Here is a 15,374-nt window from a genome sequence, read left to right as displayed (position 1 = left end):
CTTGGGGAAGCTGTGTGATTGCGGACGCGCACCTTAACCTCTCGGAGCCCCAGTTTCCTGCTTTCCCGCTCCTCGGCCCAGCCCGCTGCTTACGGAGCACAGAGTGAACGTTTAGGTTTTGCCCACCCTTCTCGTCCCAGCGGAAACTGGGGAGATGAATCTCCAGCACAAAGGAACTGGTTCTGGGATAACGTCCCCCCCCACCCCGGAGGGCAGACGCAGGGGAGCCAAGCCCCGCCGCGCGCCCCTGCTCTGTGCCGGGGCTGGAAGTCACTCGGCTGGGAAATCGCTTGTCCACAAGCCCCAGCCCGCTCACGGAATTGCGCTACCATGAGGGAAATTGCCCTAAATGTGAATCCACGTCTGAGCCGGGGAAAGCGATGTGGCTGCTCATGGGTGGATGACGGTAGCCTTTCTGTGAGCAATGTTTTCAGCTTGTCTGCCTTCCAATCACTCCTAAATAATACGTTTGATTTGGTGTGACTGCTCACGGGGGCTCTCCTCTACCCAGCACCGGCAGCTGAAGCACGACACTTAAGATCACATCTGCTTTTCATTCGTAGCGAACAAAGTGGGTTTCAGACTCCCGCAGCCCGTTCTCGTCCGGTGCTGAGGAGCGGCTCTCCCCAGGATTGCTCTGGGCCGCTGACAGGCCTGTCGCCCAGCAGGCACTGGCCTGGCCCCCGGGCCTCAGGAGAGAGTGGGCAAGGGTGGCGGAGGTCCTGGGAAGCCGCGCTTCGCGCCACGGTTCTGGGTTTGAACGCTGACTCCACTCCCTGGCTGTGTGACTTCAGACAGGTTGTTTGTCCTCTCTGAGCTTCATCTCATCTGCAGAAGAGGTAATAAGTTCTTGGCCAACGGGTGGGTCCCCGATCCCGATTTTCCCCAGCAACGAACCAGTAGGGGGAGTTCTTGCCCCTCCTCCCCCGCTCCTGTCTCCCCCCCCCCCCCCCCGCCCCGCAATGGCCCCAAAGTCAGTTTCTATGTGTGCATGTTCATAGTGGCATTATTTACAGTAACCAAAAGGTGGAAACAACCCAAAGGCCCACGGATGGAGAAAGGCATAAACAAACTGTGGTCTATCCGTACCACGGAATATCGTTCAATCTTAAAACAATTCTGATACGGGCGACCGCGTGGACGAACCTCGAAGACATGATGCCGAGTGAAAGAAGCCACACGCAAAAGGACAAATGCTGTGTGATGCCACGTACGCGCCGTACCCATGAGTCGTTCAATTCATGCCAACAGTCAGGAGAATGGAAAGTACCAGATGCAGGGCTCGAACCCATGAAGCGGGAGGTCATGACCCGACCCGGAGTCAAGAGTCGGGTGCTTAACCGACTGAGCCACCCATGTGCCCCAAGGTTGCTGTTTTCATCACCTCGGACAGAGCCAACCCTTTGGGCCCCCAACCCCTCTCCAAAGAAATTGATGGGGCTATACCATCAGTGGTCCTCCGTCCCAAACCTCTCCTGCCGCTGGTGGGTCGCTCCCTTGAGCATTATAGCAGGTGGCCAAATGCAGAGAGGGGTTGAGATTATGGTTTGGGAACATGGCAGGGGGTGAGCGGTCGTATTTTCCAGAGAGAGTCCTCACAATGTCCCCGATCCCAGTGCTTATGGACAAGGGGACTTTGACACAGACATCAGGAAGTGATGTCTGTGTCTCCTCCCCTTGAACCTGACTGGGGTTTTGTTACTGTGGCAACCGACAGAAGAGGCAACGGGATTTCCCAGGCAAGATCCTAAGGGCAAAGCGGTGTCTACACTGCTTGCCGGATTTTCGTGAAGGCTTCAGCCGTCGTGGGAGCAGGCCAGCGGCCCTGAGGCCGTCACGGAGTGAGGAAGCCCAATCCAGCCCATGTGGAGAGGCCCTGAGACTTCGTGATGAGGGAGGGGTGCTCAGTGAGCTCCCCCCCCCACAGTCCCCGACCTACCCGCCCCCAACCGTCTTCCGCCCCTCCCCCCACGGTTCCAGTTCACCCACCATCACATCTCACGTCCAAGCAAGCGATCCCCCCAGGCCAAAAACATCCAGCTGAGCCTTTCCCAAATCCCCCCACTTGGCAAATCAAGACCAAAACGGTTGTCTTAAAGTGGTAACGCTTGGGTCAATTTGTTATTTCGTGAAGGTAACCGGCACACGGGCTAAGGGGCCATTCTGCAGCAGGGAAACTGGTTACCAAAATTGTCTCCCCCTTCGCTTGCCGCTGGCTGTCTCCGCGAGCCCTGCCCGCAAGAACTGATGGGAGATCCGCCTTCATAGGCCACGGTTCTCCAGTCTGGAACCTCAGGGCTGTGTGGTGCCCGCAAAAGCCTGGCTTGATCGCCTCCAAAGGGAAAGTCTGCCGATCGATCGTTTGCTAGCCCTGTGATTGCATGGGGAGAGCCAGACCCCAGGGCTTAGCAACCTGGACTGCGTCCATCCACACCTTCCACAGGGGATCTTCTCAGCCCCCTGGCACTTCTGTGTGATCCACGGGGAAGCTGCTGCAGAGATAGGCCTTGGCAGAGTCGGCCCTCTCTCCTGCAGGATGGCCTCCCTGTTTGGGCCTTGGCCGGGACGGATCTGCCCTCAGGGCACCTTCGCCCACTCTCAGAACCCTCCGGAGGCCTGGCTGGGGTGGGAATACCTTCCTGCTGCCTGCCTCAGGCACTGTCCGTACCTCGGCCACGGAGTGGAAGTCGCTCTGTCCTTGGGACCCAGCCCTCGGCTCCATTGGTGACGCCAATCCTAGCCTCAGGCAGTTCTTTCTTTGTTTAAATTTTCGTTAATGTTTATTTCTTTTTGAGAGGCAGAGCATGAGCAGGGGAGGGGCAGAGAGAGAGGGAGACACAGAATGGGAAGGAGGCTCCAGGCTCCGAGCTGTCAGCACAGAGCCCGACGCGGGGCTCGAACTCAGGAACCGCGAGATCATGACCCGAGCCCAAGTCAAGAGTCGGGCGCTTAACCGACTGAGCCACCCAGGCACCGTCCCCCCCCCCCAATTATTACTTGTAATGAGGGGCAAATAATAGGCAAATGTTAATTGCCATCCTTCCTTTATCTGATCTATAAAACATTTTTCACCCAGTTTGATATGCACCGAAGAATAAGATCTTCTTAAAAAGTGATTTTTTAGGGGCGCCTGGGGGGCTCAGTCGGTTAAGCGCCCAACTTTGGCTCAGGGGTCATGATCTCACGGTTCGTGGGTTCGAGGCCTGGGTCGGGCTCTGTGCCGACAGCTCGGAGCCTGGAGTCTGCTTCGGATTCTGTGTCTCCTCCTCTCCCTGCCCCTCCCCTGCTCACGCTCTGTCTGTCTCTCAAAAATGAATGCACATTAAAAAAAATGTTTTTAATTGATTTTTAATTGCGTGAGCAAATATATACATATACATATTACTTGTTTTTAAATGTTGACATTATACATAAGACTTTTGACTGCTGGTTTTGCAGGCCTCCCTCCCCCACCCCTCCCCCTTCCCCTCCCCCACCCCTCCCCCTTCCCCTCCCCCCTCCCCCCTTGGCTTTCCCTCCTCCTGTCCTCCAGAGGTAGTCTCTGTTCGCACTTCACTGCACGTGCATTTGTCTGTGTCTTTTTTTAATGTTTATTTACTTTTGAGAGAGAGACAGTGCGAGCCAGGGAGGGGCAGACAGAGAGGGAGACACAGAATCCGAAGCAGTCTCCAGGCTCAGTGGGACGTGGGGCTCGAACCCACGACCCTGGGATCATGACCTGAGCCCAAATCGAGAGTCGGATGCTCAACCGACTGAGCCACCCAAGCGCCCCTGTTTGTTTCTTCTTTATGGGCTTTGAGGCCCAGGCCTGTCGTCAAAGCCTCTTTTCTGGAGCCACGAGTCTTTGGAAGCCGTGATAGCCAACCAGAAGACACAGAAAGGCACGTGTCACCATGAAGCATGGACTGCACACCCGAGTGAGTGTTCTAAAAGCAATCAGTGATTTCGCCCTGGAATCAGACCCTGCCCCAGGCACTTGGGCTTTAGAGGATAAGCCACAACCTGACCTTTCAGATTTTTGGACTCTGGGGACTATCCCAGCCCCTGATTTTTTCTTAGAGATAAAACACCCCTAGCCAGGAGGGACATTTTGGTGAAACTGCAGCCAGGTTCCTCCCTGGTGTCACACAGGATGGAATTTTCTTTGGAAGCTTCCCATTTTTCCTGCATCATGGCAGCCTCGTTCTCAGTGAAGTACTCATTGTTCCTCAGCCTGGCCTCCAGGATCAGAGCTGAGCCAACCACAACAGCCAAGCTGCAGAGCAGAAAATGAGTGTTCCCGAAATGAACGGGAAACAGACACAGGATACCTATGTGACCAGGAGAGGGGAGCCCGCCTGCCTCTCGTCCATTCCAGATACTTTCAGCCTTAACCCAGTCTATACCACACAGACAATTTTAACTACATCCCTAGTTTAGGGGACCAGAAGCCAGGCAAGTTTAGAATCTCTAGAAATCTCTGGGTAATGAATAGAGCATATGTTCTAACAGTAACTGTTCCCTAATCCCTGCCATGTCCTTTTCCTTCATAGCCCAGTTGATTCAGTGCAATATTCATCACTGCTCCCCCCCCCACCCACCCACATACCCATTTCTATCTACTGACTCATGCCTCTTTCCAGTCACAGATATCAGTGGTAAGCTTTCTTGATGGTTTGGTTATTACCTCGTGTCCTTTGCAACTCTTCCCTAGATTTCATGTCCAGCTCCAAGCTAGCTATCTTTCTCCTGATGTCATGCCTCGATCTCAAGAATGGATTGTTGTAGGCAAGGGCCTTTCAGAGAACCTGGCCTCAAGAATCCATTCACAGAAGAGCCTTTGTTGCATGGATGGATAATCGATGGACAGATGGATGGTTGGATGAATGATGGACAAATGGACAGGTAGAGGGATGGATGGATGGATGAATGAATGGACAAATGGACAGGTAGAGGGATGGATAGATGGATGAATGGATGGACAAAGGGACAGGTAGAGGGATGGATGGATGGATGAATGGATGGAAAAATGGACAGGTAGAGGGATGGATGGTTGGATGAATGAATGGACAAATGGACAGGTAGAGGGATGGATGGATGGATGAATGGATGAATGGATGGACAAAGGGACAGGTAGAGGGATCGATCGTTGGATGAATGAATGGACAAATGGGCAGGTAGAGGGATGGATGGATGGATGAATGGATGGACAAAGGGACAGGTAGAGGGATGGATGGTTGAATGAATGGATGGAAAAATGGACAGGTAGAGGGATGGATGGATGGATGAATGGATGGATGGACAAAGGGACAGGTAGAGGGATGGATGGTTGGATGAATGGATGGACAAATGGACAGGTAGAGGGATGGATGGATGGATGAATGGCTGGAAGCAAGAGGGTTTAGTACAATAGTCCCTACCAGCATTTTTTACTCTCTGTGAAGAAGGAAAGGACACAGTTTCACAGACAACCAAATGGTTTTGTATCGGTCTAGCCAGGGAAGAAGTTATGTCTGCCCAGTGCTTAGGTAGAGATGAGGCAGTATGAATGTGTCCAACAAAAGCACACATATTTTTGAATGCAGGGTGATTATGACCCTTTTGAATTCATCCTCTTCCATCAAATCTGTTTCTTTTCCCCATCCGTGAATATTTGTAGTGGTCAAGAGTTGTTTATTGCCATTGCATCCATTTTTCTTCTGTTGACAGCTCTCTTTCCCTTGGTGAATCGGTCCCTTCGCTCACACTACACTCAAGATCTGTGGCCCTGAGACTGCTGAGATCTATGAGACTGCAGAACTCTATGGTGGAGATCTATAGCTCAAATTCCTTCCCCCCAAAATGATTCATGGCATCTTCCTTTTCTAATATATTTTTGACACTTTCAATCACAGAGGAAAACTAAAGAATTTAACAGTGAACACCCATTAACCCACCACCTAGACTCTACTATGAACACTTTACTGCACTTCTTTATCTCATGTCTGTCCTCTATCCATCCCTCTATCTTGCAATTAATCCATTTCGTCTTTGGTGTCTTTGAAAGTAACTTGCAGACATAGGTACCTCTCCTCCCAAACGTGTATCATTGACTGGAGTCTGATATTTGTTTACATGTTTTTTCTTTGTAAAATTTCTATATATTAACCTTAAAAATAAAACATCCCGTTGTTTTACCAGCAAAATGGGTTTATTCAGGAACAGCAGACAATTACCATTTGGGACATGCAAGCTACAGCAAAACCACAGTTAAATCCAGAGAACAACGCAGAGGGAACCTCTCTCTTATAAAGGGAAGGGGGCGATCGAGAGGGGCTGTAATTATTATTTTTTTAACGTTTATTTTGAGAGAGAGGGAGAGAGAATCCCCAGCAGGATCTGCTCTCCCAGCGCAGAGCTCCCCAACCATGAGATCATGACCTGAGCCGATCATGGTCCCGTAACTGACTGAGCCACCCAGGTGCCCCGAGCAGGATTGTTATAAACAAGAAGTCCAGTGGAATAAACCGGGAGTTGGAAGTGTTGTTGCTCTGCATTGGCCAAGTTGTAACAGTTTCTCACTGGGTGGGCTTCTGACGGGCAAAAAGAAAATCTTCATCCTGGTGGGGTGGTAAAATACAGGCTTCTTCCCGTTGGGAATCCAAGGTACGTCTCTTGCTGTTGGCGTCTGTAATTGACTATGAGTGGTAGGATGTGAGAGTTACCCTTTCCAGCCTCCTGACTCCCCTTTAAAAGGAGGCTTTCTTGGGGTGCCTCGGTGGCTCAGATGGTTAAGTGCCTGACTTTGGCTCAGGTCATGATCTCGCAGTCCACGAGTCCCAGCCCCACGTCTGATGGCTCAGAGCCTGGAGCCTGCTTCAGATTCTGTGTCTCTCTCTCTCTCTCTCTGCCCCTCCCCAGCTAGTGCTCTGTCTCTGTCTCTAAAAAATAAGTAAACTTTTAAAAATTTGAAAAAAAAAAAAAAAAAGGAAAGAAATTACCACTCCTTTTTTCTAAGTGGTTGTACCATTTTTCATTCCCGAGAACAATGTGAAAGTTTCACCTTCCCCGTAATCTTGTCAACATTTGGTGTTATCAGTCTTTTTAGGTTTAGCCATTCAGGTGGGTGGGTGGAGGTTTTAATTTGCATTTGTTTACTGGCTAATAATGTTGAGCACATTTTCTTGTTCTTATTGACCATTCATCTTCCTTTGTGATGTGTCCAAAAAAACCTTTTTTTTTTTCATATTTCATTTTTTTTTTTAATTTTCTAACGTTTATTTTTGGGAGAGAGAGAGAGGGAGGGAGAGAGAGGGAGAGAGCACATGAGCGGGGAAGGGGCAGGGAGAGGGAGACACAGAATCTGAAGCAGGCTCCAGGTTCTGAGCCATCAGCACAGAGCCCGACTTGGGGCTCAAACCCACAAGGGTGAGGTCACCTGGGCTGAAGTCACACACTTAACTGACTGAGCCATCCAGGTGCCCCCCCCCCCTTTTTTAAATTTAGTTGTGGGCGTTCTTTATATATCATAAATACTAGTCCGTTGTCAAATGTATGTTTTGTAAATACTTTCAGTCTGTGGCTTGATTTTCTGGGGTTTTTTTCTTTTTTTTTTCCTTTTTTTTTTTTTTTGAGAGTTTATTCGAGCAAAAATTGACTCCAACTGGGTAGGGCCAAACTGAAAGTGGTTAGGGGTGTTCCTGCCTTTCTATTTTCTTAATGGTGTGTTTTATGGGCATGTAATCAGGATCTACACTAATTAGTAAATCTCATTACCGTGGTCACAAGATTATTTCAGGCAGGAGTATGGGATGGAGTCAAGTCAATGAATCATTTTCTAGGAATGTTGAGACAAAACCAGACTCTCCTTCTGGCTGGACATGAGCCTAAGGGGATGCCATATCTATGCTTAATCTGAGAATGGATTCAAGATAGGGAAGCAGACAGAGCCCAGCAATGGAGAAAACAGGTCCCAGTGATGCTGTCTGAGCCCCTGCCTCAAGAGGTCAAACTATTGTCCACACGGATCCCACATCTTCTTGACTTTATACCTTTGCTCATGCTGTTCCTTTCACCAGGAATGCCCTTCTGCCACATCTCCAAATGTCCACGTGGCCCATCTGAAATGCCACCTTCTCCATCACATTTTTTCTTGGTCTCTCGCGTTGTTTCTGGGCCCAGCCTGAAGTGACTTCCTCCTCTCTGGGTGCTGAATATTATTTTATCTCTTAACATATATTTTTTTGTAATGGCATCATCATCATTATTTTACAAAACTGTATCGGTAGAGATTTCTGGAAGTAGGAGCAAGGGGAACTTAATTTTCTACACGAAGCATTCTTGAGACTGCCGTATCTACAGAAGCAAGTTTTGCTCTTACCTTTAGAAAAAAAGATTTTGAACCTCATTGAATGAATTAACAATTGAGTGTATTTATCAGATTTAATTCCACCCACAGAGTTTTTTTTTTTTTTTAACTTTTATTTCTTTTTGAGAGAGAGAGAGCATGAGCAAGGGGAGGGGCAGAGAGTGAGGGAGACACAGAATCCGAAGCAGGCTCCAGGCTCTGAACTGTGAGCATAGAGCCCAGTGTGGGCTCGAACTTGTGAACCATGAAATCATGAGCTGAAATCAAGAGTTAGACGCTCAACTGACTGAGCCACCCAGGCACCCCTCCCCACCTTTTTACTTTGCTTTATTTACCCTTTCAATCGTCTTCCCCTCCTGAAAGTCCAAAGCAACAATCAGGGATGTCCAAGGTAGCAAGACTGGTGCCTTAAGGAGGGTGAGGTTTCATGCGTCTGTTCTTTCTACATCTTGAGTCACCGGCTTATCCCAATTTTCCCACGACCTTCCCGGTTTTACTACCCGAAGTCCCCCATCCTGAAACGCTTCCTTCCCAGGCAAATCTGATGGGTTGATCACCCTCCTTACTCCCCCACACCCACCAGTCCTATTTTGTTACACGGAAAAGAAACTTCGTTGATTTCTGTGGTGCAAAGCTCCTGTTGCCTCTTGTAGAAATCCTGTCTAATCCCCTTGCCTTGAGAGCAGATGAGATCTAGGAATTTGATGGGATATCATTCCTGTCAAGAGGCCACTAATCAGTTAATTTTATGTTAATCAAAAGGGAAATGATCTTGGGTGTGCCTGACATAATCAATTGAGCCTTCGAAAGGAGATAAAGTGTCAGAGAGCTGTGTTCTTACGAGTCAGGAACATTCAGCCTCCTTGATTCTGCAAATGCAAAGACGTGAATTAAAAAACCCCACGAGCTTTTCGGACCCCACGGACACCAAGCCTCCGATAAGACTTCAGCCACAGGAATACCTTGATTTCGGCCTTGCGGGACCCCAGGAAAAGATCCCAGCTGCACTGTGACACAACTTCTGACCCACAGAACTGTGAGATAATACATTGTTTTAAGTTGCCGAATTTGTGGTCCTTTGTTGCACAACAATAGAAAGCTAATATAATCTTATGAGGGCGGAAAGCTAAGTGGTCATGGCTCATGTCTTGACTTGTCTGAGCCTTGGTGTCCTTATCTTGTCCCCTCCACCATCAAGCAGATCAGATCCTGCCTCCCCTGGCTGCCAGTTGAGCATTTGTAAAACCTGAACAGCAAAGGTCAAAGGTCTGTACCTGGCTGTGCTATGCCTTCACCCCCTTCTTTTGATGAATAAAGCCCTTCTTATCTCAACTGGCAACTATTTTGCTAGAATAGGAACCAGTCCCAGAATAGTTAGTCCTAGCTTGGAGAGTGTGGCCCACAGGGCAGTTCCTGTTCCTAGGAGATATGACATTTGGTGAGACTCTATCTCAGAACCTCCCCAAGAATAATCATGGAGTGGCCCATGCATCAGACATGGTAACCATGACCGGCTAAGGGTGAAATACGACCTTCTCTTTCCACCAATGAGCCAACCATTATTTTTCTAAGTACTCACTATATACGACGTGCTGAGGGGAATAGAGGTAAGCCCCAAAGGGACTTCTCTTCCTAGGGAGCTAGTATGTGCTCATCCCATGAAAAGAACATAAACTAAAATTCATTTTATTGAAAGCAAAGACTCAAACAGATATTTGTGCAAATAGATATTTGTACACAGATGAATATATAAAATGTAGTGTATACATACCATGGGCTGTCATTCAGCCTTAAAAAGGAGGGAAATTCTTTTTTTTTTAAATTTTATGTTTTATTTTTTTCATTTGCATCCAAATTAGCTAGCATATAGTGCAACAGTGGTTTCAGGAGTAGATTCCTTAGTGCCCCTGACCCATTTCGCCCATCTCCCACCCCCACAACCCTTCCAACGACCCTGGGTCTGTTCTCCATATTGATAAGTCTCTTCTGTTTTGTCCCCCTCCCTGTTTTTATATTATTTTTGCTTCCCTTCCCTTATGTTCATCTGTTTTGTCTCTTAAAGTCCTCATATGAGTGAAGTCATATGATTTTTGTCTTTCTCTGACTGATGTCACTTAGCAGAATACCCTCTAGTTCCCGCCACGTCGTTGCAAATGGCAAGATTTCATTCTTTTTGATGGCCGAGTAATGACTCCATTGTCTATATAGACCACATCTTCTTTATCCATTCATCCATCAGTGGACATTTGGGCTCTTTTCTGTACTTTGGCTATTGGCGAGAGTGCTGCTATAAACATGGGGGTGCATGCGTCCCTTCGAAACAGCACACCTGTATCCCATGGATAAATGCCTAGTAGTGCCACTGCTGGGTCGTAGGGTAGTTCTATTTTTAGTGTTTTGAGGAAACTCCATACTGTTTTCCAGAGTGGCTGCACCAACTTGCATTCCCAAAAAAAGGAAGGAAATTCTGATACCTGCTACAACATGGATGAACCTTGAAGACTTTGTGGTAAGTGAAATAAGCCAGGCACAAATGGACAAATGTTATATGATCCCACTTACATGAAGTACCTAGAGTAGTCAAATTCTTTTTTTTAATTAAAAAAAATGTTTAATGTTTTATTTATTTTTGAGAGAGAGAGACGGAGTATGACTCTGTCAATGCAGGACTCGAACCCACGAACCGTGAGATCATGTCCTGAGTCGAAGTCAGACGCTTAACCAACTGAGCCACCCAGGCACCCCAGCACAGGGTTTTTCACTAGTAACTTCGGTGCTGATTTCTTATATTGGTATTGGGTAAATAAGTGGCTGTCCATCACATTAGCCTATATACTTTTTTATATGCCTATGTTATTTCATAATACAAAATAATAAAGCGGGGATGAAAAGAATATGATGGGACATTGTCAACAGACTCCGTTCATTAATTTATAGAAATAATTGTTCATTGAACACATCTTATGTGCTCGATGCTGGAGATACATAGCAAACAATATGGACACAATACCTCCATCTCCAAAGTTCACGGTCATGTGAGGGAGACAAGTATTAGTCAAAGAATCAGGTGAATGAAGATATAACTTAAACTAAGATAGGTGCTCTGGTTTCCAGGAAGGAGCCTGGGATAAATTTTTGTAGGGAATCTAACTTGCCCAAGAGGAACAGCTTAAACAAGCTGACATTGGAGGACGCCCCAAAACACCCCAGGTGGATCTTCCTACAGTGAAGCTGAGAGTCTACAATCCTCACCTACCCAGAGGCATGAGCAGACCACCGTGGATTCCCCAGCATCTGAGAAAAGTCTGTAACATGAGATATAGGGACCATAAAGCCCACTTACCTACATACATAGATGCATAAAATAAATGGGAACAGTGAGCTATAAGGAACATACACTATACAGAAAGAATAAACTTCTTCAAAAGTACTATAATCCTCAAAAAAAAAGTACTATAATCCTCAGATAAGGGAAGGTATTCCATCCCCAAAATAAGGAATGAATGTTATTTTTTCCTTTATTTATTTGTTTGTTTGTTTAATGTTCAAGTCGGTTAACATACAGCATAGTCTTGGCTTCAGGAGTAGAACCCAGTGATTCATCTCTTACATATGACACCCAGGGCTCATCCCCAAAAGTGCCCTCCTTAAGGCCCGTCACCCATTTAACCCATCCTCCCACCGCACCTGCCCCACTTCTAGCAGCCCTCAGTTTGTTCTCTTTATTTAAGAGTCTCTTATGGTTTGCCTCCCTCTCTGTTTTTTTCTTATTTTTCCTTCCCTTCCCCTATGTTCATCTGTTGAGTTTCTCAAATTCCATGTATGAGTGAAATCGTATGATATCTGCTTTCTCTGGCTGACTTATTTCGCTTAGCATAATACCCTCCAGTTCCATCCATGTTGTTGCAAATGGCAAGATTTCATTCTTTTTCATCACTGAGTAACATTCCAGTGTGTGTGTGTGTGTGTGTGTGTGTGTGTGTGTGTGTGTGTGTACGCACATGTCTTTTTTATCCATTTATCAGTTGATGGACAGTTGGGGTCTTTCCACAATTTGGCTATTGTTGATAGCGTTGCTATAAACATTGGGGTGCATTTGCCCCTTCGAATCAGCAGTTTCATATCCTTTGGATAAATTCCTCGTAGTGAAATTGCTGGGTCATAGGGTAGTTCTACTTGTAATTTTTTGTGGAACTTCCATACTGTTTTTCAGAGTGGCTGTACCAGTTTGCATTACCACCAACAACAGTGCAAAAGCGTTCCCTTTTCTCCGCATCCTCGCCAACATTTGTTGTTTCTTGAGTTGTTCATTTTAGCCACTCTCACTGGTGTGAGGTGGTATCTCAGTGTGGTTTTGATTCGCATTTCCCTGATGATGAGTGATGTTGAGCATCTTTTCATGCGTCTGTTGGCCATTTGGATGTCGTCTTTGGAAAAGTGTCTATTCATGTTTTCTGCCATGGATTATTTGTTTGTTGGGTATTGAGTTTGGTAAATTCTTTATAGATTTTGGATACTAACCCTTAATCTGAGATGCCATCTGCAAATATCTTCTTCCATTCTGTCGGTTGCCTTTTAGTTTTATTGTTTCCTTTGCTGTGCAGAAGCTCTTCATCTTGATGGGGTCCCAGTGGTTAATTTTTGCTTTTGTTTTCCTTGCCTCCAGAGGCATGTCAAGTAAGAGGTTGCCGTGGCCTAAGTCAAAGAGTGCTGCCTGTTCTCTCCTGTGGGATTTTGATGGTTTCCTGTTTCACATGTAGGTCTTTCATCCATTTTGAATTTGTTTTTGTGTAGGGTGTAAGAAAGTGTCTGTTTCATTCTTCTGCGTGTTGCTGTCCAGTTCTCCCAACACCGTTTGCTAAAAAGACTGTCTTTTCTCAGTTGGATACTCTTTCCTGCCTTGTTGAAGATTAGTTGGCCACGTATTTGTGGGGAAATGAATGTGATTTTTCAAAGAAAGAATTGTTAGGAGAGTAAAGAAGAACTCTTGTGAGTTAAAAACAGGACAGCATACATGAAAAACCCTACAGAAAGATTGAAAGATGAAATTGAGGGAATAGCCCAGAAAGAAGAGTAAAAAGAAAGACAGAAAGTAGAAAATAGAAGACAATTAGAGGACCAGTGTAGGAGATCCAATATCCAAATAATGGAAACTCTAGAAAGATGAATAGAGAAAGTGCTGGGGGAAATCCTCAATTAAATAATTCAAGATAGGGGCGCCTGGGTGGCTCAGTCGGTTAAGCATCTGAATTCATCTCAGGTCATGATCTCACGGTCCGTAAGTTCGAGCCCCGCGTCGGGCTCTGTGCTGACAGCTCAGAGCCTGGAGCCCGTTTCAGATTCTGTGTCCCCCTCTCTCTCTGACCCTCCCCTGCTCATGCTCTGTCTCTCTCTGTCTCAAAAATAAATAAATGTAGGGGCGCCTGGGTGGCGCAGTCGGTTAAGCGTCCGACTTCAGCCAGATCACGATCTCGCGGTCCGTGAGTTCGAGCCCCGCGTCAGGCTCTGGGCTGATGGCTCGGAGCCTGGAGCCTGTTTCCGATTCTGTGTCTCCCTCTCTCTCTGCCCCTCCCCCGTTCATGCTCTGTCTCTCTCTGTCCCAAAAATAAATAAAAAAGGTTGAAAAAAAATTTTTTTTAAAAAAAAAATAAATAAATGTTAAAAAAAATTTAAATAATTCAAGACAATTTCTCAGAACTGAAGGACATAAATTTTCACATCAGAAGGGCAACTAAAAAGGGCCAGCATAAAGGATGGAAAATGACTCATTCCAAGACCAAAAAAAGATTTCCAGAGAGAAGGGGGAAAAGGTCAAAAGGATAATATAGCAGAATAGCATCAGTCTTCTCAACAGCAATGACGGTTGCTTGAAGGTAGTAAAAGAATGCCTTGCCTTGTAAATTATTATCCCAATCTAAAATTCTATATCCAGCCAATCTATCCATCATCAGCGGTGAGGAATGAATAATGAGCTGGAGAAAATATCCTACTGTCCACAAGGAAAAGAATAGCTCTGAATAGACCCAATGATACTACTTCAATTCTAGCAGAGCATCTGGGGGAACTCCACCCAAGTGAAAATACTTAAGGATGTGATAAACTGGGATTTATCCACCCATTACACTTCATTGTCACTTACAGAGAAGGGGTGTTGGGAATACAGACATACAGCAATTGCTATTAGGGATCTGGGTATGTCATTTGGTTTCACCGTGCCTTATTTTCTCCACTTATAAAATGGAGAATCTGATGCTAACCTATGGTGCCTCACAAAGATGATGGGAAGGCCGGGAGGGTAAGAGATAAGAGTAATTTCAGCTCCTCAAAAGGAAGACGACAAACAAATATGAAGCCAGTTCTTTCTTCGTGTGACTATAACAGTCACTGACTTTTGTCTGCCCAACAAACATTCCATTCCATTCCATTCCAACCTCCAATCCAACTTCAAGGGTGATGATGAACCCCACTCCTGGCCGCAGTTGATTGGTTTAGGGGTGGACACCTGGCCTTTCTGAGCCAATCAGAATTGTGCCCTAGAATTCTAAACCTGGAGCCAAGATATATGAGTCAGTTTCTCTTCAGGTGGCTGGAAGTGATGTTGTGTAAACCCCAGTGCTGTCTGCTCCAATAGTCCATCATCCAGTCTGAGAAGCAGAAGTAGCAGGTTGGCCACCAGAAAGGATGAAGCCAAAAAAGGCACAAGACAGTTACCAAGGCAAGAGATGGAGAGAGAGAGAGTGTGTGTACTTCCTGACCTGCCAGGCTTGCTCCATTGCCAACCCCAGTCCTTTAAGGCCATGTGTCAGTCCAACAGAAATAATAGTGTATGTCCATATAAAGACTGATAGCCAAATTTAACTATAATATCCCCCAAATCAGAAACTGTCCAGATATCCACTAACAGGTAAGCAGATAAATAAATTGTGGTATATCCATTCAATGGAATACTATTAGGCAATGACAAGGAATGAACTTTTCATACATGGCACAATATGGATGAATCTCAAAATAATTATGCTCTGTGAAACACCTCAGGCAGAAGAGTCAT

Source organism: Neofelis nebulosa, chromosome 12, assembly GCF_028018385.1.
Source record: "Neofelis nebulosa isolate mNeoNeb1 chromosome 12, mNeoNeb1.pri, whole genome shotgun sequence".
In the NCBI taxonomy this organism is placed as follows: domain Eukaryota; kingdom Metazoa; phylum Chordata; class Mammalia; order Carnivora; family Felidae; genus Neofelis; species Neofelis nebulosa.
This window is presented reverse-complemented; position numbering follows the sequence as displayed.